We start from the raw sequence: 22940 nt of genomic DNA, 5'->3' as shown, positions 1-22940 counted from the left end.
CCTTGGTCAGGGAACTAGATCCCACATGCTGTCGCAACTAAGAGTTCACATGCCACAGCTAAGGAGCCGGCGAGCTGCAACTAAGGAGCCTGCCTACTACAACTAAGGAGTCGGTGAGTTACAACTAAGGAGCCAGTGAGCTGCAACTAAGGAGCCCTGGAGCCACAACTCAGGAGCCTACATGCTGCAACTAAGGAGCTGGTGAGCAGCAACTAAGGAGACTGTCTGCCACAACTAAGACCCAGCACAACCAAATAAATAAATAAATATTTAAAAAATAAAATAAAATAAACCCATGGACCACATTTCTGTCTAATGCTGAAAAAGCATTTTAATAAATAGCTTATAAGATTCATTTGGCAAGTGAACTTAGAATTTACCACCTAGATTATTCTGAACCAAGGTCAAAGTGTATAAATGCAGTCCTAGCACCCTTTGTGTTTCACAGAAAATCATAAATCTGTCTGTTTTGCAGTTTCTTTTCAGAGGTCCTGAATTTGAACTTAAAACATTATTCAGAGCCATTAATGGGTAAAACCCATGGCAAACTAATAACTTAGAATCTTAGAACAGTAAAGTCAGCAGATCTTAAGCCCTTGTTCGTGGTGTTCATACTGCACAATGTTTTATGTTTCTTTTTGCATTACTTACCCTGGTGATATGTACACAATTTTAGAATTTTAAATTTGAGTGGGACTGGAGATCACATAGTTCTTCAGTGGCAGAGTATGGACTGAGACCCAGACTTCCTGCTACCTAATCTCACTCTCTCTCTTCCCACCAGTCTATGCTGGGCTTCCTAACTTAGAGGCCAAGAGAGATTTAATTGTGTTCTTCTTAAAATTCGATATGAGGTCTCTTTATTTAGTTGTGGATGCATGTAAACTTTTTCCTCATTTAGTTGTGTGAGTTTCCTCTGCCTTTGTATCTTCCAAGCCTTTTGGCCTGTTTTTACTTTAATTAGATATGACTGATCGTTTTTGATTTAAAAAATTATTTATGACATTATGACTTAAAAATATGTCATATCATAGACTTTCTGCCCAATTACCGAGAAAGCATCTAACTCAGGTTCTGAGCCATTGGCTCTTTGGCAGAGACAATGAGAATATGTTTTCACTCCAAAACAATCAGCATTAGCTGTAGCTTCCTGGATTATCACACCTGCTTTGTCTACTCTCAGGGTTGTCTTGAGGCATCTGAGAGATATGTGGGGAAGCACTTTGAAAACCATGAAGTGCCATAACAATATGTTACATGCATGCATTCATGCACGAGTCTTCTGATTAATTGTATACTTGAGACCTTTTGTCATAAGACATTTTGTTACATGAGCTCATAAATTTGAATATGAGCAAAGATGTGACCGGGTCAAGGGAAACACTTAAATCCAGCAAGGACTTGCTGATAGGAAAATTAAGGAGTGAATGGGTGGTGGGAAATAAGCCTAGAGTGTTAGTGCCTTAGAAGGTAAATGGAAATAACAGATGGACTTGAAAACTTTTTCCTTGTTTAATATCCAGTCTTTTTATTCTTTCATCAATATTGAGCACCTAGTGAGCACTAGGCACTTTTTTAGACATCACTGTTGTTCACAATTGGTTAGATAAGATGCTACTGCTATCCTCCAGGAGCTTATGGGGAAGGCAGTTACAGACAAGATACACCATAGGATAATAAATGTTTATATTTTGGAATGTGCCACATGGCTGACCTTTGCTGAAAAAGGTACAATCTTGGTTAATTTCTTTTTTTTTTTTTTTTTTTTTTGCCGTGCAGCATGCGGGATCTTAGTTCCCTGACCAGGGATCAAACCTGTGCCCCCTGCAGAGAAGTGCAGAGCCTTAACCACTGGACCACCAGGGATGTCCCTTGGCTAAATTTTTATCTGATTTAAATTTATTAATATTCTCTTGTTCAACTTTTTAAACTTTTAAAACTATGAAATATATAATATATTAAAATATTTTGAGATATATAATATAAATCTGTATTTTAACTATATATAAAAAATATATATTTTAGATAACCTTAATTACCTAAAATATGGATCTTTTCTACTTGGTAAGTCACCTGAACATTCCCTACCTGACTACATTAATATTAGAGATCTCTTAAAGAAAGGGCATTGCTGCTGTCACCTTGATGTTAGTCGCTGATGCTAGATTTTCTTTTGGGGGGGGCTGAGTTGGGTCTTTTGCTGCTCGCAGGCTTTCTCTAGTTGCGGTGATCGGGGGCTACTCTTCCTTGCAGTGCTCAGGCTTCTCATTGCGGTGGCTTCTCTTGTTGTGGAGCACAGGCTCTAGGCATGTGGGTTCAGTAGTTGCAGCAGGAAGGCCCTAGAGCGTGCAGGCTTCAGTAGTTGTGGCACGTGGGCTCAGTAGTTGCAGCGCACCGGCTTAGTTGCTCTGCGGCATGTGGGATCTTCCAGGGCCAGGGCTCAAACCCGTGTCCCCTGCATTGGCAGGAAGATTCTTTACCACTGTGCCACCAGGGAAGTCCCGATGCTAGTATTTCTTAAGAGCAGAAACCTGGGTTTGAATCCTAGCTCTGCCACTTATTAGCTGTCAAACTTATTTGTACCTCCGTTTCAGTGTCTGTGAAATGGGAATGAAGATAATACCTACCTCACAGTTATTGTGAGAATTGAATGAGTTAATATATGTTAGAGTGCTTAGATGAGTGTCTGGTGCACATTAAAGGCTATATAAGTGTTATCAGCAGCCATCATCACCATCATTATTGTTATTTGGCAGAATAAAAGTAAGTTGAGTAAAGTTTTCAGGAATGGATTTTCTCCTCAATCCCTGAAAATTAAAGGTAGAAAGATAAAGGAAGGAAACTAAACATTTTTAGTCATCAGCTATGTGCCAGGCAGCATGCTAGCATTTTACCTGCATTTTCATTTAATCTTTACACCAGTGCTCTGAAGTAGATGAGAAAACAGGCTCAGAGAAGTTAAATTACTTGCAAAAGTTCTGGTATGGCCACCGTGATGATAACTGGTCTCTGTTACTCTACATCCTATACTCTTGCATTGCACATGCCACAGAGCCTGAGAGTTCAGCAAGTTTCACTCATGATAGGTACAGTTGGAATGTGCTTGTTAGGGACTTTATTTCTAATGACGGTTTAAAGGGATGTCATCCACGTTTTTAGTTCCTACTGCAGTGATTTGTTTTATATATCTGAATTTCCACCCCCCCCATTCAAAAGTATATTACAGTAGTATAAATAATATAAGTGGGACCTAGATGGAAAGTATTTGAATGTGTGTAGTCTTATTAAGTTTGCAGAATTAAGCTGACCTATTATAATTTCCCAGTTTTCAAGATCACCATCATAATTATTAAAGTCATTACTCTTCAAATTAATAGCTATTTCATAGGGCTTTAAAGCCTAACCTCTGTGTAGTTAATGTATTCTAGGTGCTCAGTATAGAACTGATTATTTTGGTCAGCTTTTGGAGAACATCCAGAATTAATTCAAATAACTTGGATTTAAAAGTAATTAAGTTAACTTTTATGGTTTGGTGTTCTCATATTGAAAGTAAGGCTGGGGCTTCCCTGGTGGCGCAGTGGTTGAGAGTCCGCCTGCCGATGCAGGGGACACGGGTTCGTGCCCCGGTCCGGGAAGATCCCACATGCCGCAGAGCAGCTGGGCCCGTGAGCCACGGCCGCTGAGCCTGTGCGTCCGGAGCCTGCGCTCCGCAACGGGAGAGGCCACAACAGTGAGAGGCCCGCGTACCACACACACACACACACACACAAAAAAAAAAAAAAAAAAAAAAAAAAAAAAAAAAAAAAAAAAGAAAGTAAGGCTGTTTGGATAGGAAAGAGGGAAATTTTATGGGGTATTCCCTGGTGGTCCAGTGGTTAGGACTCTGCTTTCACTGCCAAGGGTGCAGGTTCAATCCCTGGTTGGGAACTAAGATCCCACAAGCCACGTAGTGCACCCCCCACCCCCCAAAAAAAGATAAAGAGGGAAATTTTATGGATGTAAAACATCCATCCATACAATGTCAGCTTAGCTTCCTGGATGAGGTTGCCTCAAACCCCCAACCTAGAATGTAGAAGTTGTAAGCTCTTCTCTTCCTGAAAATATTTGTGCATTTCCTGGGTTTTATCATCTTACAATTGCTTCTGCCTCCTAGGCACCTATTTTTCTTGCCTTGTGCCTCTGATGTGCACCATGGTGCCCTCAGATGTGATACTTGGCTCCTTCTCTGATTCTCAGAAAGACCCTATTCATAGAGGGCATTTGTGTTTTTAGTACACCTAACTGAAGAGAGGAGGCAAGATAGAGGTGGGTGAGCCCTATATTGCATTAATGCAACTTCTATTAAGGCATCCCTGTTCTGAAAATGTTCCAGACTTCCCTTGACTGGAGAACTTCATCCCCACATAACCCCAGCTTTGCTCCACTGTACTAACTATCCTTTTCTCCTCTTCTTTTCCCTCTCCTCATCATCCTTCTCTCTTTCAGAAATAAAATAACCAGTTCTTCCCCTTGTCTAGTGTAAAGCAATTTCCCTTTCTTGACAGTCATTCTGGGATCTTGACAGGCATTCTGCAGGGAACCGTCCACCCCAAGGGAACATGAGTGGTGGGAGACCCTATTGAGGGAACATATTTTCACAAAGAAGGCTTCTTCTAAGAGGAATTCTTGTGTTAGTTATTAGGATAGCAAAATAGAGAATTTTTCATCTTGTTACATGGTGGCAGACAGTGTATTAATCTCAAGCTTATTGAGTCCTGCCTCCTCAATAAAGTGTCAGAAACCTAAAAATTCATTATACATGTAATTTGTCCAAATTCTACATTCTAGATAACTTTGACTAATACAGTGTCCTTGCGTATAGAATGCATGCTGCTTACCTAAAAGTCATGAACCCATCTAACACAAAGATGTCACCTCCTGGCATCTTTCATTATTATATATTTCACTTATACAAAAAGAATTTTAGCTTTTGAAACACAATTATTTTTGTTGCCATGAATTTGTTTTGGTTTTTCTGACAGTTTCAAGTTATATGCAAAGACAGTATATAATCTTTAAAACCTAAAACAAATGCAGAAGTGCATCTCTCAGGAAGTAAACCTTTTGTACTTCCATCAGCCTCTTCATAAATGACTGGCTGCTCTTAGCTGAAAAAAAGATCACAGCTATTTTTTTTTACTCTTTTACCTCAATTTTGAGGACTTGTGGGGATTTCACTTAAATGGCATTGTAATACACTGATCCTGTTTTTGAATTTATAAATAAAATTCATGAAATTGCTTTTCTCTTACTATATATCAGCCCGACCTTACAGATTTTTTTTCCCCTGTAGGTAATAGAGAAGAGGAAACCTAATCAATGACTGTGGAATAATATGGAAGAAGATGGAAAAAACTTGTTTAATGAGTAAGAAATAAAACTATAATAAAAATTTATTCATGAAAACTATTCACAATAGTATTATGTATGACCAGTCTGTAATAGGTGGCCATGGTTGATGTACTATTAGAGTGAGTGATCAGTGATCAGTTACTATCTTTGTTTTATTGCCATTCTGAGCTTTCACCACCTTTCTTACCCTTGTGAATTTCTGAGTGCTATGAATTACTTAAGCTAAGAGGAGACACAGCTGTATTTGAAGAAAAAGATGGGACCTGGAGACCAGCACCTGTACTGAAACAAGTCTAGGGTAGGTCTTGAAGCTTACTGGTGGTTGGATAGAGACTGTGTCTGTCATGACCTCTCAAGAGTGTTAGCAACCCCTTCTCGCTCTCCAGATATTGCCAGCTGCTGTGATGTTAGGCTCACCCTGGGGATCTTGTTCATTTAGCCAAGTGCAGATTGTGTGTCAGGTGATAATCAAGTAGAATTCCACAGAAAATCCAATAAAAGGTGTAACTAAATTTATGAGATATAAAAATTTTAAATTACATAAGTCCATACATGCTTACTGTCAATAATTCAAACATTATAGATAACCAAAACCTATCTGAAACTTAGCCCCCACTCCCAGATAATATAAGTGTATGATATGTCTTCTTCTTTGCCTACTGGTTAAAACCTTGGGCTTAGGAGCCAGACTGGTTTTGACCAGGCATTATTTTTTCTTTTTAAAATAAATTTATTTATTTATTTATTTTTGGCTGCATTGGGTCTTCGTTGCTGCGCGCGTGGGCCTTCTCTAGTTGCAGCGAGTGGGGGCTACTCTTCATTGCGGTGCACGAGCTTCTCATTGCGGTGGCTTCTCTTGTAGTAGAGCACGGGTTCTAGGCGAGCAGGCTTCAGTAATTGTGGCATGTGGGCGCAGTAGTTGTGGCTCGTGGGCTCTAGAGTGCAGGCTCAGTAGTTGTGGCGCAAGGGCTTAGTTGCTCCACGGCATGTGGAATCTTCCCGGACCAGGGATCGAACCTGTGTCCCCTGCATTGGCAGTCGAATTCTTAACCACTGTGCCACCAGGGAGGTCCTTGACTAGTCATTATTAACTTGAAATTTGGGCAGGTTAATTTCTCTGTGCCTCAATTCCTTGGGTATAAGTGGGGACAATAAAATGCCTATGTCAGGGACTTCCCTGGTGGCGCAGTGGTTAAGAATCCGCCTGCCAATGCAGGGGGCACGGGTTTGAGCCCTGGTCCAGGAGGATCCCACATGCCACGGAGCAGCTGAGCCTGTGCGCCACAACTGCTGAGCCTGCGCTCTAGAGCCCATGAGCCACAACTAGAGAAAGCCCACACGCAGCAACGAAGACCCAACACACCCAAAAATAAATAAAATAAACAAATTTATAAAATGCCGATGTCATAGTGATGTTGAAGATTAATTAGTTAATCTATATTAAAAAACTTGGAATAACGCCCGGAACACAGTGAGTGTTCAGTAAATGTTAGTTATAATTTTCTTATGTATCCCAGTTAGCATTTTTATGTACCAACCTTCCACAGATGATTTTTTTTCTGATACACCGCAAGAGTTAAACCATCTTGAATAAGGTCAACCCTGATGGCAAGGATTTTAAAATTTTTTCATGAATGTTTTCTTTTTGACTTTGAGCTTTATTTCTCTCAGAGTATGCTGCTAGACTGTGTGAGAATAGTGTTATACACCTTCAACTCTTACTACATATCTTACGGTGTAAATGATGCTTACCAGGTATGTATGAATAAACAGCTGTCTTCGGGCTATGATAGTTTCATCTTACCCATAAAAGTATATCTATGTCAAAAAGGATGCACAATTCTCTTGTTTCTAGATAGTGATGTCACATTTTCCGTAAAGATTCCTTTAATCTATTTTGAAGGACACGTCTTCTTGGGTTTCTTTTTTTCTTCTTTCATAAAATCATAATAGTTTTGAAAATGTCTTTGCTATCTTTTCCATGACTTGTCAGCACTTTCCTAGGTAATACAGACAACTACCTATTTATGAAGGAAGGGGACTTCCCTGATGGCTCAGTGGTTAAGAATCTGCCTGCCAATGCAGGGGACGTGGATTCAAGCCCTGGTCTGGGAAGATCCCACATGCCGCGGAACAACTAAGCCCGAGAGCCACAACTACTGAGCCTGCGTGCCACAACTACTGAAGCCCGTGCATCTAGAGCCCATGCTCCACAACAAGAGAAGCCACCGCAATGAGAAGCCCACGCACCGCAATGAAGAGTAGCCCCCATTCACCGCAACTAGAGAAAGCCGGTGCACAGTAACGACCCAACACAGACAAAAATAAATAAATAAATTTATTTATTTATTTATTTATTTTTATAAAGGAAGGACACTAAAACAGCCATCTCTTTTTAATATTTTCCTCCTGTATTGTTCTGGGGCTCTAGATTATTATGGACTATTCTGCCTGCTGTGACTTTTTTTCTTTCTTTTTTCAAAAAAAATATTTATTCATTCATTTATTTATTTTTGGTTGTGTGTCAGGTCTTAGTTGCAACACGCAGAATCTTTCGTTGTGGCATGCGGGCTCTTTGTTGCAGTGCACAGGCTTCTCTCTAGTTGTGGTGCGCCGGCTCCAGAGCACGTGGGCTCTGTAGTTGCAGCACGCGGGCTTAGTTGCCCCGCGGCATGTGGGATCTTAGTACTCTGACCAGGGATTAAACCCGCATCCCCTGCATTGGAAGGTGGATTCATAACCACTGGACCACCAGGGAAGTCCCTGCTGTGACTGTTTTAGAAGACAAATATATAAAAACAGAAGTTAACATTGACTGAGTATTTATTATGTGTCAGGCAGAGTTTTAAGTGCCTTACTCTCTTATTCATTATCTCATTTAATCCTGTCATCCACTTATGGGGCAGATGCTGTTACTATCTTCAATATAAAAGCTGAGAGGGCTTCCCTGGTGGGGCAGTGGTTGAGAATCCGCCTGCTGATGCAGGGGACATGGGTTCGTGCCCCGGTCTGGGAAGATCCCACGTGCCACGGAGCGGCTGGGCCCGTGAGCCATGGCCACTGAGCCTGCGCGTCCGGAGCCTGTGCTCCGCAACGCAAGAGGCCACAACAGTGAGAGGCCCGCGTACCAAAAAAAAAAAAAAAAAAAGCTGAGAAAAGTGAGGCACAGATAAAGTAACTTGCTCAGTCACATCGCAAGTGCAGCTTCAGGATTCAAGCCCAGGTCCTCTGCTCCAGAGCATGTGCTGTTGATCAGGGGGTGCTGGCCTAGTAATAAACTTAGAAGGTTTGCTAAGGTGGGTGTGGATTTAAATAATAAGATAATAAAGCCAAATATTGCCTGAAAATGTCCCCATAATTAATCTGTTTCTGCTTGCTTGTGGAAAGGAAAATTTGAAATCGTATATCTTCTTAAATTGGGGAAAAATAATGGTGTGAGATGATGTGAGATTCATAAATAATTGTTTTTTTCTTGACCATACTTAAATGAATACAGCTGTTTTACATCTTTATGAATTGTTTGTAGTAGATAGAAATCACCTGAATCTAGCTAAGGAACAGTACATCTTTAGAACTGAGTTGATTTGGAGATTACCATTTAATTGCTATTTGTAGAAACATGCAGACAGAAGACTGAACTGTGCAACAGGTTGGAACTGATTGGTAATTGGAAATTGTTCTTTTGTCCTGTTAAATAATATTTGAATGACAGCTGGAAGTTGTTGAAGAGAAGAAAAGGCAGGAGAAAGGTGACTTATGGGTCTTATAATTAGAGTGTCACAAGTGATGGTCTAAAAAGTAAATGTAAATTAACAATCGACATTTATATAGCAACTGGAAGGAGTTATACTGTGTGGTTTTTGTTCTGGGGTTTTTCTTGTCAGAGAGAAATACTGGCTTTCTTTTCTTCAAATAACAGTTCATTTCCTGTTGAAATATGGTAAAGTACAAAGAGTAAGCATCATTTAAAGTAACAGTGAGTATGCTGATAAAATGTTTTGGCTTTACTGTAAAGTGTGGCTACAGGTAGTTATGTTTTCCTTTCTCCATCTTCTTGAACTCTCTTTCCTTGTTTGAGAATCCCTTCTGAATGTTCATCAAAGTTATGGCTCTTAGTGTACGTATCTTTTTTTTTTTGATGTGAAACATTTTTAAAGTCTTTTTTGAATTTATTACAGTACTGCTTCTGTTTTATGTTTTGGTTTTTTGACCATGAGTTGGCCGCGAGGCATGTGGGATCTTAGCTCCCGGACCAGGGATGGAACCCGCATTGGAAGGCAGTCTTTTACAACAATGTCTTAAATTGTGGCCCAGGAGCCCCTGAGACCCTTTTGGGAGTCAAAGCTATTTTCATAACAATATTAAAACATACTTGCATATGAGTATGCAGTGGAGTTTTCCAAAGACTTCATGATGTACAATCAGCTGAATTCAGACTCTCTTCCTTATTCCAGACACTAAAAAGATTTGTAAAAATGTAGAATAAGGCCACTCTTCTCATTAGATTTACAATGAGAATTACTGAGGTTTATCTCTACATTAGAACATTACAATGACCCCAATGTGGGCCAGAAAGTCACGGTGCTCTCTCTAGTGACTGGGCGGACTGTGCCTGCCACACAGCACCTCCATGTAGGTTCTAATGACATCCTGATTGGTTGCGGCTGTGTCTCCCACTCTAGAGAAGCGAATATTCTGTTCCTTTTTCATAATTGTGCTAGAGGGTATGTTCCAGATTATAAGGAGCTGTGGAAATATGCATTTAAAGGTGAAAGGAGGGTTTGATTTTAAGGAGGAAGACTGTCCAACCTTGCCAATCAGTGACCCCACTAATATATACCAAATTCAGAATGTTCTTTGTATCGGTTGCTCCCAGCTTTGGGAGGTCCAAAAGGACCTTTCAGGACAGCCTTTTAATTTTCAGTATTAATTGAGCATCTATGATGTTCCAATCCTGTTCTAGGGGCTAGGGCTGGAAATAAGTCAGTGAACAAAATGAAAGCAAAAACACCTCTACCCTCATAGAGCTTCCATCCCAGCCTTTGAGTCTTTTGCCGTAGTCACAGCTCCCTCTTCAGGGGAGTCTCAAAGTTCATGGTAGAGTAGCTGCTGTGTCTCAATGGCTAAGTGCTGAGGACAGAGTGGGAACTGCTTGACATTTTGTGATTTTTTTTTTTTTTTAAGGGCACCAAATAGTCTGGGATTTTTCAAATCTTACCTGGAACCCCAATATAGCAATAAAGGTGGGCCTCTCCAGTTACCCTTGTTGTGGTTGTTTTAATCTTATTTTGTTTTCAAAGTTAGCGCCACTTTTGTCAAAAAGTTTAACTTTAAAAAAAATTCAATATCAACTGATGTTAAATTTATTCTAATTGTTTTTTATTATTTGAAGAAAAATGTTCATATATGCGTGAGGTTTTCATTGCCTGGTGAGTTGCTCCCAAGACCCTATAATTTGTTTAATAGACTTTTATACAGAAAGAGATTACTTGGCTCATTAGATTGAGTCATTTAATAATGGCTGGAAGGTTAACAAATGTGGCCATCAGACTCCTGCTCAGCGGCTGGGTGTCTCTTGTGTCACTCACAACTTCAGCCATTTCCAAAAGCAGACGATTGGGAATACCATTAGAATATTAATGGAAAAAGAAACTGACATGCAAAATGTGAATGGCCAAAAATTGTCCCTAAAGATTATTTTAACATTTTTAATTTCCAAGAGTTCTACATCAAACTTGGCCTTCCAGCTTAAGGAATTCTCAATTGTAACAGGAGTGCCATGAAATAATTGCTTTTCAGCTGCTTCTGCTTCTTTTTCTTTTTGTTTCTTTTCTTCTTCTCTTATAGTTTTTATTTGATCTGCCATTTCACTTAATTTTTCTTGCACAGCTGTCACTAAAGTAGAGATCATCACCATACCAAGGTTTTCTTCTGCCTGTAATGCTAATAATTCTTTTTAATGTCTGAGACATCATTATCTTCTAGATTTTCCTGGGAGAATATTTCCTAGAGGGGTGCCTCATCTGGGTACTTTTCACTGTATGTAAACTTGAGGATAGTCTAGACAGTTTCATCACTTTCTTCAGCCTCAGATGTCACAGTAATAGTGAAACTGGGTAGATTTTCTGATAACACTTAGCAGGACCTTGTCAAGTGAAACGTTACTGAAGCAGATTGTGGTCTCAGGAGAATCCATTCATATCTTGGAAGACTTTGTTAGGGAGTTTGAATTAATGTGTAGTCAAGCTGTGAAAGAGTTGGGGTAGATTGCATGGCTCCTTGCCATCATCTGTCACCATGGCCTTCCCTGATGCCCATGAATTGCCCAGACATCCTGGTGGCCACGGCATTGGCCAGGTGGGCTCAGGTACAAAGATCCAGGCTAAGAGGCCTGGGGCCCAAACCCAGGCCAGGAGCAACACCTGCTCCCTCGGCAAACTTCTAAAGAAGGTAACTTCTGAATCCATGCCTTCCTTATTTACTGCCTAATATGTGTGTAACACTCCCTTCTACCTTCTGTCCTTTGGGAATCCCTCAGACCCATCTTCCCTAGGAAGGCTTTGTTTACAGGTCCCTGAATGACCTTCCTTGCTCTTTCCCAGGATTCTGTAGACTGTAATGGCCAGAAGGACAAAACTGTAAGGTCAGTTAATAAAACAAATAATATAAGCAGCTTCATATGTAGTTTATATTTATTTATAATTAAAAATAATAATGCTATTATAAAAATAGAACTATATAGAAGTAGCTCTAAAAATAAAGTGGCTTCCATCCTGTAGATAAGTATTTCTCAAACATCTGACATTTGTATACCACTGCATGATTTTTACCACATTCCAGTAACATCTGTAGAGTTACTTAATATTTTTCTGTAAACCAGATTACTTTTTTTTTTAACCTAAAAGCCTACTTGAATCTCACCCTAAAAAAATCTATGGAGTTATGGATTTTCTGTTCTTTTATAAGACACATTATAATCATATATGACTACTACGTTTAAAAATATTTACCTCTGGAGAGTTCCATTTCTGGATAAGGCAGAGTAAGCACACTTGGCCCAGTGTCTTCCACTGAATGCAGCTAAAAACCTGGTTAGAACTAATGGAACAGCAATTTGAGGACTCTGAAAAGTCAATAGCAAAAAAAAAAAGGGCTTCCCTGGTGGCACAGTGGTTGAGAGTCAGCCTGCCAATGCGGGGGACACAGGTTCGTGCCCCAGTCCGGGAAGATCCCACATGCCGTGGAGCGGCTGGGACCGTGAGCCATGGCCGCTGAGCCTGCGCGTCCGGAGCCTGTGCTCCGCAACGGGAGAGGCCACAGCAGTGAGAGGCCCGCGTACCGCAAAAAAAAAAAAAAAAAAAAAAAAGCCAGTAGTAGCAGGTGGATTAGAGAAGACGAGGATTTGAAGTGCCGCCATTAGTGTCCCCTGACCTGGATGGAGTGCAGCCCACATCTGGAAGTGGGCACCAGGCATGGACAGAGAGAGCTCCAGGAGAAACCCTCCAGTTTTGACTTGAGTGGGAGAGGAGAACACTCTTCTAACACTCAGAGAAAGAAGGGTAGAAACTTCCTCCTTTAAAAAATTTCCCTCGCTTCTTTCAGACCCCAGCCGCCAGGCAATCTTGTGATGTTGGTGCTGGCAGTGACAACAGCAGGGACCCACAGGTGCCTAAAACTCTTAAGGGAGAGGAACATTCCTCTCCAGTTTGAGAAGCTATAGTCCTAAAAAGGATCCCTCAGTTTTTTTCTTTCTCTTTGTCTTCCTGTTGCCTAGCCCTCAAAATATGTGATAGAATGGGATAACAAAAGCCTCAGCTTTCTGGCTAGAAGACAGAAAGGGAAGCTCCAAGGAACTGAAAAGTACCTGGGAGACAGTGGAGAAGGAGGAGCTCAGGAAAGCAACCCCGTAGAATTATTTGTGAACTCTTGAGTCCACCCCTGAACAGCACATGCATGGATCTGATCCTGAACAGCATACCAAAAACTATTAGAATCTACTATGAGATAAATCCGGGTCCAGGGCCTAGACTGGCCACTGGGTAGCGCTCATGCTAGACAGATCCTAATACCTCCGCAAAGGCTTGACTGGAACTGATACTTAAACCATACCTCACAGAAGGGTTGGTTGGGACTTGTGATTTGAATCCAACCAGGTTGATTCCTTGCCAAAACAAATATTAACATTTTCCTTAGGATTTAAGCAAGACTCAGAATCTTGTAATATTAAAAATGTGCAGGATACAGTACAAAATTATTCAACCTACAAGAAACCAGGAAAACTCAACTAATGGGAAAAAGGCAACCAATAGATGCCAACACTAAGATAATACCTCTCCCCTACACATGGATTATGCCCTTCCCTTCGATTTGATTGGCAAGCCTAGGCCACATGCCCACTGCTGGACTTGTGACCATTGCCAGGGGGTGCCATGCACAAACTGGCTGAGACCTCACAGGACCCACCCCTGGAGCTAGTGCTTCTGCTGAAGCACATGGCCCTATTGAGGAAGCGTGGCTGCTCAGGGTAAAAGCAAACAAACAAAAAGACCAACTCCTACTTTCAGACTTCATAAAAACTTATCCAACTTTGCTCTCAGATTTTAAGGGACTTTTCTACGGTAAGGTACAAAGATGATTGAGAAGAGATAATCTATCATAGGACTCAATACAAATTTTATTAAGCCCTTTGTGTGTTTTCCCTTTGTGTATGATTCTATTTTTATTTTTTAGGCAGATGGGTAATCATGCCTGTAGGCTAACTGTCTCTTCAGCACTGAGATAAATAACCGGTTGAAGAATACAGATGTAATGAGCTACACCTTAGCCTTTGTAGCTGAAGATGACTGACCAATAATTACCATCTAGCCAGTGGGTCCCCACCAGCTGTCCACGCTGGCCCGTGATTTGCAGCTGCAGCTTCCATGTGCTGAGTTTGGCACTGTGTGCACCTTCCATCCTCTCTTCAGAAAGAAATACTCCAGGTGCTCATCAATGCTCCCTAGGTTTATCTGCCGCTGTGATTTCTCTGAGTCCCCAGTGGTGCTGTATCATTTAAAGTCTTGCTTTAGTGTGTCTTCAAAGTGTTTCTTTTTCCTATTCTGCTTGAGTTATCTCTGTTTAGCTCATCACACAGCAGCTACTTGGGAATGCAAAGCTGAGCATTTCAGAAAGCATGCTTGAGAGAGAGGCTACTGAAAGTGGTAGAGCTTGTTAATATTACAAGTTCTTAAAGCGTTAAGTGCATCAAGTTTCGAGTTGTGCAAACGTTTTCCATCTGAAAAATGTCTGAAAGACGGTAGTTTTAAATTGTAAACAAACCTGCAGCATTAAAATGGCAGGATCAGATTGTGAGGGACTAAACAGTTGGATTCTCCTTGAAGAGGTGTGCCATATTGTGTTTTATAAGAAATATTTATTTGATCATTCAGATGACCAAAATATATTTCTCATATATATTTGGTCTTTGTCCACAGTTCCTGGCTCACAGCCTCCAAAACCCATGGACTTTCCTAAGTACTGAATGAATGATAAAGGTGTCTTTGGTTATGTTGATGAGGTGACTTTTGGAAAGCACCTAAGGATGGGAGCTGGTTGCCAATGAAGCCAACCGTGTGATTAGAGGGTGGGAACTTTTAGTTTTGCCCCCTGACCTCTGGGGTTGGGAGTAGGGCTGGAGGTTGAATCAACCCCCAGTGGTCAATGATTTAATCAACTGTGCCTATGTAATGAAGCCTCCATAAAAACCCAAAAGGATGGGGTTCAGAGAGCTTCCACGTTGGGGAACCAGAATGCTTCCATGTGCCACTGTACTGGGCCCCCAGCTCCATGGGAACAGAGGTCCCTTTGGTCGGGACCTCACCCTATGTATCTCTTTGTCTGGTTGTTGATTCATATTCTTTGTGATAAATTGGTAATCTAGTTAGTAAACAGGTTTTCCTAAGTTCTGTGAGCCATTCTAGCAAATTAATTGAACTCAAAGGGGGAGTCATGGGAACCTCTAATTTATAGCCAGTTGGTCAGAAGCACAGGTAACAAACTGGGCTTGCTACTGGTGTCTGAAGCAGAGGTGGTTTTGTAGGACTGAGCCTGTGGAATCTATCTCTGGGTAGTGTCAGAATTGAGTTGAATTCTAAGGCACACTGATGGCGTCCAGGAATTTGCCTGTTGGTGTGGGGAAGCCTCCATATGCACACATGTTGAATCTTGCCCAGGAACCTAATGTAAGGTGACTGAGAAGAGCCCAGAGTAATAATTTGCCCCAAAATACCTGTACATTACCTTTATAATATTGGACGAATGGGAAGAAGAGTTTGTATGGGTCAGGTGGAAGGATCTCAGCAGAGAGCATAATCCTCGTCATAATCCTAACTTTGTTTTGGCAGTGTCAGTGTGTGATGTGGAGCAAGTCATAGAATCTTTTTTTTTTTTTTTTTTTTTTTGCGGTATGTGGGCCTCTCACTGTTGTGGCGTCTCCCGTTGCGGAGCACAGGCTCCGGACATGCAGGCTCAGCGGCCATGGCTCACGGGCCCAGCCGCTCCGTGGCATGTGGGATCTTCCTGGACCGGGGCATGAACCCGTGTCCTCGGCATCGGCAGGCAGATTCTCAACGACTGCGCCATCAGGGAAGCCCTGACTATCATTTCTTGAGCTCTGACTTGTGCCGGGCATTGCTCTAAGCATTTTACATATGTTAATTCATTTAATTTTCACAACAACCCTATGAGGTATAAACTATTATTGTCCCCATATTACAGATAAGGAAACTGAGGCCCAGAGAGATTGTTTTCCCAAGACCATATAACTAATAAGGACAGAGCTAGAAGTCCAAACCCAGCAGCTTGGCTTGAACTTTTAATCACACTATGCTATACTGCCTCGCAGTTTATTTGTAAATGACACATTAAAAATATGTACCATAACTATTTTACAGAGTTATAGGAAGCAGAAAATAAAGTAATAAAAGTACTTTTAATAAGGAAATAATGCTGTGCAAAAGAAAACAATAGCCAAGAGCCAACACCAGTGTTGGCAATTACCATGAGAAACCCTTCTCCAGAGGACTGTGACATTTATTTTAATTTTTAAAAATATTTATTTATTTATTTGGCTGAGTCAGGTCTTAGTTGCAGCTCGTGGGCTCCTTAGTTGTGGTACATGGGCTCCTTAGTTGCGGCATACAAACTCTTAGTTGCAGCATGCATGTGGGATCTGGTTCCCTGACCAGGGATCAAACCCGGGTCCCGTGCATTGGGAGCGCGGAGTCTTATCCACTGTGCCACCAGGGAAGTCCTGAGGACTGTGACCTTTAGAATCATAGATTCATAAGGTTAAAAAACTCTCCAAAGCTTTGGTCCAAGAGGACTTTATCTAAAACAGTGGTTCCCAGATTTTTTTTTTAATTTCATGGATCTATAAAATACACACTTGCATGCACACATGTATGCCAACCCAAACTACCATCTGTTATCATCGCCGTAAGAGAAAGGGCACTTAACACCAAGAACATGGAAAGATACAGTATCTTAACAAAGAACAGTGTTTCCCAAGAACAAAACAGATAGGAATCTTACCCTGGCCAGTGGAATTATGGGTCTGAAGAGTAGTTGGGGAATGCCTTCATCTGGATTGGTGTGTTTAGATCCTGTTTGGGTTAGGAGAAATTACCTTGGGATAGAATGAACTCCCAGGTGATTGCATCAGTCCTATCAGTTGGAAGCACATTCAGGAAAATACTAGTTGAACTGTAGTTTACCTTGCTTCTTAGTAAAGCTTTTAGTGTGTTTGCTTTGGCAGCCTAATAAGAGGCCATTACCTACTCAGGTTCTCTGTGTTTATTTCTCATCTTCCATGTGAGATTGAAAATGCTGAGATCACAGGTCTCATTTGTGCTAAACAAATGTTTTAATGCTTTTTCTTTAAAAAAAAAAAAAAAGGAAAAAAATGTAAAATTAACATCTTAACCAGTTTTGGTAAAAATGTGGTAAAAAACAATACCATTTTAACCATTTTTAAGTGTACAATTCAGTAGTGTTGAGTATATTGACATTGTTGTGAAACAGATCTCCAGAACCTTTTCATCTTGTAAATCTAAAACTCTATACTCGTTTTCTCTCCCCAGTTCCTGGTAACCACCATTATACTTTCTGTTTCTAGGAATTTGACTATTTTAGATACCTCATGTAAATGGAATCATACAGTGTTTGTCTTTTTTTGTGACTGGCATATTTCATTTAGCATAATGTCCTTAAGGTGCATCCATGTTATAGCATGCGTCAGAATTCCTTCCTTTTTAAGGCTGAATAATATTCCGTTGTGTGTGTGTGTGTGTATGTGTGTGTGTACCAGTTTGTTTATTCATCCATTGATGGGCATTTCTCTGATGATTAGTGATGTTGAGCATCTTTTCAATGCATGTTGGCCATTTTATGTATCATCTTTGGAGAAATGTCTGTTCAGGTCCTTTGCCCATTTTTTAATTGGGTTATTTGATTTTTTTATTGTTGGGTTGTAGAAGTTCTTTATATATTCTGGATATTAACCCCTATGAGATACATTTGAAAATATTTTTTCCCACTCTGTAGGTTGTCCTTCACTCTGTTGATTGTGTCCTTTGATGCACAAAAGTTTTTAAGTTTGATGTAGTCTACCTCTCTATTTTTGCTTTTGCTGCCTGTGTTTTTGGTATAATATCCAAGAAATCATTGCAAAGTCCAATGTCATGAAGATTTGTTTTCTTCTAGGAATTACATAGTTTTAGGTCTTATGGTCAGGTCTTTAATCCGTTTTGGGTTAATTTTTGTATATGGTGTAAGTTAAGGGTCCAGCTTCATTCCTTTACATGTGGATATCAGTTTTCCCAACACCATTTGTTGAAGAGACAGTTCTTTCTTCACTGAGTGGTCTTGGCACCCTTGCTAAAGTTCATTTGAACATACACATAAGAGTTTATTTCAGGACTGTCTGTTCTATTCCATTTGTCTATTTGTCTTTGTGCTAGTACCATACTGTTTTGTACTATAGCTTTGTGGTAGGTTTTGAAATCAGAAAGTATGAGTGTGTTCTTCCAGCTGTGTTTTTCTTCAAAATTGTTTTGGCTCTTTGGAGTCCCTTGAGATTCCATATGAATTTTAGGATGTATTTTCCTATTTCTGCAAAAAATGCCATTGGAATTTTGATAGGGATTTCACTGAAGCTGTAGATCATTTTGGGTAGTATGGACATCTTAACAATGTTAAGTTTTCCAATCCATGAACATGAGATGTCTTTTCATGTATTTGTGTTTTCTGTAATTTCTTTCAGCAGTGTTTTGTAGTTTTCAGTATACAAGTCTTTTACCTCCTTGGTAAGGTTTATTCCCAAGTATTTATTCTCTTTTATTCCATTGTAAATGGAATTGTTTTCTTAATTTCCTTTTCAGATTTCATTGTTAGTGTATAGGAACACACTGACTTTTGTATGTTGCTTTTGTGTACTACAACTTTGCTGAATTTATTAATTCTAATTGTGTGTGTGTGTGTGTTTGTAACCTTTAGAGTTTTCTACATATAAGATCATGTCATCTATGAACAGAAGTCATTTTACTTCTTCTTTTCTGGTTTAGATGCCTTTTGATTTTTTTCTTGCCTACTTGCTCTGGCTAGGACTTTTAATACTATGTTAAACGGAAGTGGTGAGAGCAAGCATCCTTGCCTTGTTCCTGATCTTAGAAGAAAAGCTTTCAGTTTTCATCACTGAGTATGATGTTAGCCATGGGCTTTTCATAAATGGGTTTGGGGGTCCCCAGAACTCTGCAGTCACTCAGACCTCAGGATTTTGGTGTTTTTAACAGATGGATTATTGCATCCATTACATTTTTCTTCTTTTGAACTTCAGTCTCAGAAGAAAAAGCCTTTTCTGCAGTTTTAGAGACATTCTATATCATTGACATGTATGAACACAAAGTGAGGATTCCTTATTTCTTAAACCTGTTCAGTGACATCAGCACCTTAATGGGTCCTGCCCCACTTTCCACGAAAGTCTAGGTCATATCTGGAACAATTCTATGAGATATTTTCTTTATTGGCAGACTCATAAGCTGGCCTCTTAGAATAAGTAGTGCATTAAGTGGTCCCTTAGAAGTCTGTTGATTGGTCTCTTGGAATATGTAATGTTTATTATTTTGCTTCTGCCAATATTAGATATGATTTTTTACTGATAGTTCCTTCAAAGCAGTTTAGTTCTTATTAATTCTGGTAAGTTCTTGTATGAGTGATAGGTATAGTGATAATTTATATGTTTTGATAGATTGGCTCTAGTGGAGTTGGGTGATTTGATGGGGACTTTACTGTTGGCTATAGACTGTTAGTGACCAGTAACTTAAAAATAACAAACTGAAATTTACTGAGATGTCAGACTCAGAAGCGCATGTTCAGAAATGAAAGGTTTAACTTTAGAATAATTACTTTTCTAGTTATTCATATGTATTTAAAGCTATACGTAATGAATCACGTATTTACCTTGCTTCATTATACCTCACTGATATTATAACTTGATAGGTATGGGCAACGTTCAGCACAGTTACCACCGGCAACCTGGGAAGGATGAAGGAAAAAAAATGATGAAGTCAGTGAGGCTTATTTTTTTGTTCTCATACCGTTTTTTAGGGACCTCCCTCCTTGCTGTCCAATACTCCTTAAGGCTCAAGTCTCCCTTCTACAGGGTCTCAGTCGGTGATTCATACTTTCCTTTCCCTCTTTAGTTTCTTCTTCACTGCATTTAGCTATGCAGTATCCTGCCCCTTAGCACCCAGCTTTCTGCTTCCTGCTATGGTAAATTAATCTACACTTAATTATTAGCAGTTGATTTGCTTTATGTGTTTCCCTTATAAGATTCTCTGTTTGCCTTTAATGACAGTGTCAGTGCCTTAATCCAAGTGGTGGGACTCACTGGCAGGCCAGGAGGCTGATATCTTTAAAATAGGAGAAGTGGCTGGGACTTGTGGGATTTAAACTACATGAAGTTCGCTGCCTGGGTGTGCACTGGCCTTCTATTCTCTTGTGCCAGCTCACTATAGTTGAGTTCCCAGAAGTACTTCTGCTTTATTCTTAACGAGAGATGAGGGTTCATGCACAGTTCACGTCTTTGAAATGCCTTCTATGCCTTATTTGAAAGAAGGCCCCTTTTATATTTTTGCCACGCAGCACATTCTGTTGGACCTGTAAGTATTCAATGGGCATACCCCTGTTGGAGAGTGTGAGCTGAGCCTGATTCTGCTTCTTTAATTCAACAGCATTTTATGGTGCTCTAGGTTTGTTTTTAACATCTTAATTGGACTTTTACTAGCCTTGCTCTGTGTTGCTATTAAACACAATTTTTAAAGACCTAAGAAAAATAGATAATAAATAATAAAACCTTTTAATTTGTTTTGGAAAGATAGTGATTTTTCTCATTTTTAATATAAAAGTATCCTCCAATTTCTCATTTAAGAATATTTTAGTATGAAGACCTTATTAGATGAAACTGTCTGGGTAAAGTCAAGACCAGATAGTCAGTTACTGTAAGCTGCTCAATTAGCCAGCCTGACTCTAAGCCCTGTGGAAGCAAAAATAACTTTTTGGGGATGAGTGACAAGGTGGCCAAGTCAGCCAGTACTTTGTTTAGAGTCAGTCACTTTCAGAACGCAGTTACATGGCCATCTCATTTGAGTCTCCCTCAGAACAATTCTTTGAAGTAGGTATTATTGCTCCCCGGTTTTATAGACTTGAGAAACTGAGGAATATAGTATACTTTTATACTTGGAATGGTATGTGGTGGGGGGGTGGGTCCTCCATCATTCAGCTGATTGCCTTCACCATCCCAAAACACACCCATACTCTCACACCCACGCTCCTTCAGAGAGGTTGGTTGCGTGTTGAGAGAGAGATTTTGCTGCCCGGTACACTGGAATAATGTTAGGAGCTGTCCATGAAGGAAATGAAGATCTCTTGAGAGTTGGAAGGGTCTGCTTACAGGATTCCCTTCTACTGACAATTTTCGATAGTGGCCTCTGGGGAAGCAGAGTAGAAATTACCTTGGTACCTTGGCTGATATGAAATTTCAAATGATTGACACGACCGACTGAGGCTGTGCTATATGAGACCCTCTGCAATAAGCCGAAGAGGTCTGCACTTTGCTGGTCATAAGCTTGTGGAAAAAGAAGTGGGGGGTTCTTTTTGCAGTGATTAGTGCTACTAGAATATAATTCCTTGGGTTCTCCATATGCCATAAATATCATCAGACTGCCTGTCCCTATATCCTATTTTCTAATAAAAGCATAGTAAATCATATATGCCCTGCACTTATCTTCAGCCATCTTGCTGATGCCTGAATTTTTAAGATTATTGAAACAGTTTCCTCAGTGCTGTATCCTTTTTAAAAATAGATAATACATGATTTTTCTTTCCCCAAAAGGTACAAATATTGATGACTCTCTCTTTTTCATCTCCACCCCCCCATTTGCCACTACAGGGCATGTGGTGTTACCAGTTTCTTGTTTATCTTCTTAATTGCATATGAGAGAGAGATTGTGCATGTGTAGTTTTTTTAGTCTTGATGCATATTATATACACTATTCTACCCCTATTCTTTTTCACATACTGTATTTTGAATTGTTGTACACATAGGCCTGCCTCTTTAGAAAACAAAACAAAGAACTACTGGTGGTTTCAGTTATATGGCCAATTTATAATTTATTTAACCTGTTCTCAATTAAAGTGCCTGAGTGTTTTCTTTGTAGCTTCAAGTTTTCTCCTTTTGTATGTATGTAACAAATACCGCTTTGTATTTGGCCCCTTCTCTTTGGACATCTGTCTTCTTTGCTCTTGAAATAAAGTGCTGAAAACTTGTGTCTCAGGACTTCCCTGGTGGCGCAGTGGTTAAGGATCCACCTGCCAATGCAGGGGACATGGGTTCAAGCCCTGGTCCGGGAAAATCCCACATACCGCAGAGCAACTAAGCCTGTGCTGAACCTGCGCTCTAGAGCCTGCGAGCCACAACTACTGAGCCCACGTGCCACAACTACTGAAGCCCGCACACCTAGAGCCCGAGCTCTGCAACAAGAGAAGCCACTGCAGTGAGAAGCCCGTGCCCCGCAATAAAGAGTAGCCCCCACTCGCCGCAACTAGGGAAAGCCCAGGCGCAGCATCAAAGACCCAACACAGCCCAAAATAAATAAATACATACATACATTTTTTAAAAAATGGTGTCTCCATTTATGCAAAATATGATGGACCTCCGTCCTGACAGATGTGCTTTGGTATATTATTGGGGAAGGAACAGGATTAAATATACTCCTATCCTTTTAAGAAACAGGACATCAGGAAGAGGACATCAGGAAGATGGGGTTTCCTTTCCTTAGAGCAGCCACTGAAATCACCAACTAATCCTGACAATCCATTTGTAAATTCTAGTCAGATTTATTTTCTATTCACAGAAATTGTTCCTTCTTTTCCTCTGCAGGCAGTTCCTAACATATATATGTGTCTTCCATACAGATGGCCATGTGTGGAAAGCCCTCTTTAGCCATGTGGGG

The 22940-nt window shown here is 40.3% G+C and overlaps 2 protein-coding genes and 1 pseudogene across 4 annotated transcripts in view; 2 read left to right on the top strand and 1 right to left on the bottom strand.

Annotated features, from left to right (window-relative positions):
* MED20 (mediator complex subunit 20) overlaps positions 1 to 5405 on the top strand; it is a 44922-nt gene extending 39517 nt beyond the window's left edge. For both annotated transcript variants that reach the window (XR_010835097.1, XR_010835096.1), the window contains exon 5: positions 5333 to 5405. The gene's annotated coding sequence lies outside the window, so the exon portion shown is untranslated. The remainder of the gene's footprint in view (positions 1 to 5332) is intronic.
* The window catches only part of LOC136794941 (RWD domain-containing protein 1-like), a 32311-nt pseudogene extending 20570 nt beyond the window's left edge, over positions 1 to 11741 (bottom strand).
* The window catches only part of USP49 (ubiquitin specific peptidase 49), a 38898-nt gene continuing 21295 nt past the window's right edge, over positions 5338 to 22940 (top strand). Inside the window, exon 1 of one of the 2 annotated variants that reach the window (XM_059075659.2) lies at positions 5338 to 5406. The gene's annotated coding sequence lies outside the window, so the exon portion shown is untranslated. Of the gene's footprint in view, positions 5407 to 14328; positions 14373 to 22940 lie in introns of those variants that run through there. The other variant, XM_067006206.1, reaches the window with a different exon arrangement.

The sequence above is a fragment of the Kogia breviceps genome, chromosome 10, assembly GCF_026419965.1.
Source record: "Kogia breviceps isolate mKogBre1 chromosome 10, mKogBre1 haplotype 1, whole genome shotgun sequence".
Classification (NCBI taxonomy): domain Eukaryota; kingdom Metazoa; phylum Chordata; class Mammalia; order Artiodactyla; family Physeteridae; genus Kogia; species Kogia breviceps.
The sequence above is the reverse complement of the archived record's forward strand: the minus strand, read 5'-3'. Positions and strand labels throughout refer to the sequence as shown.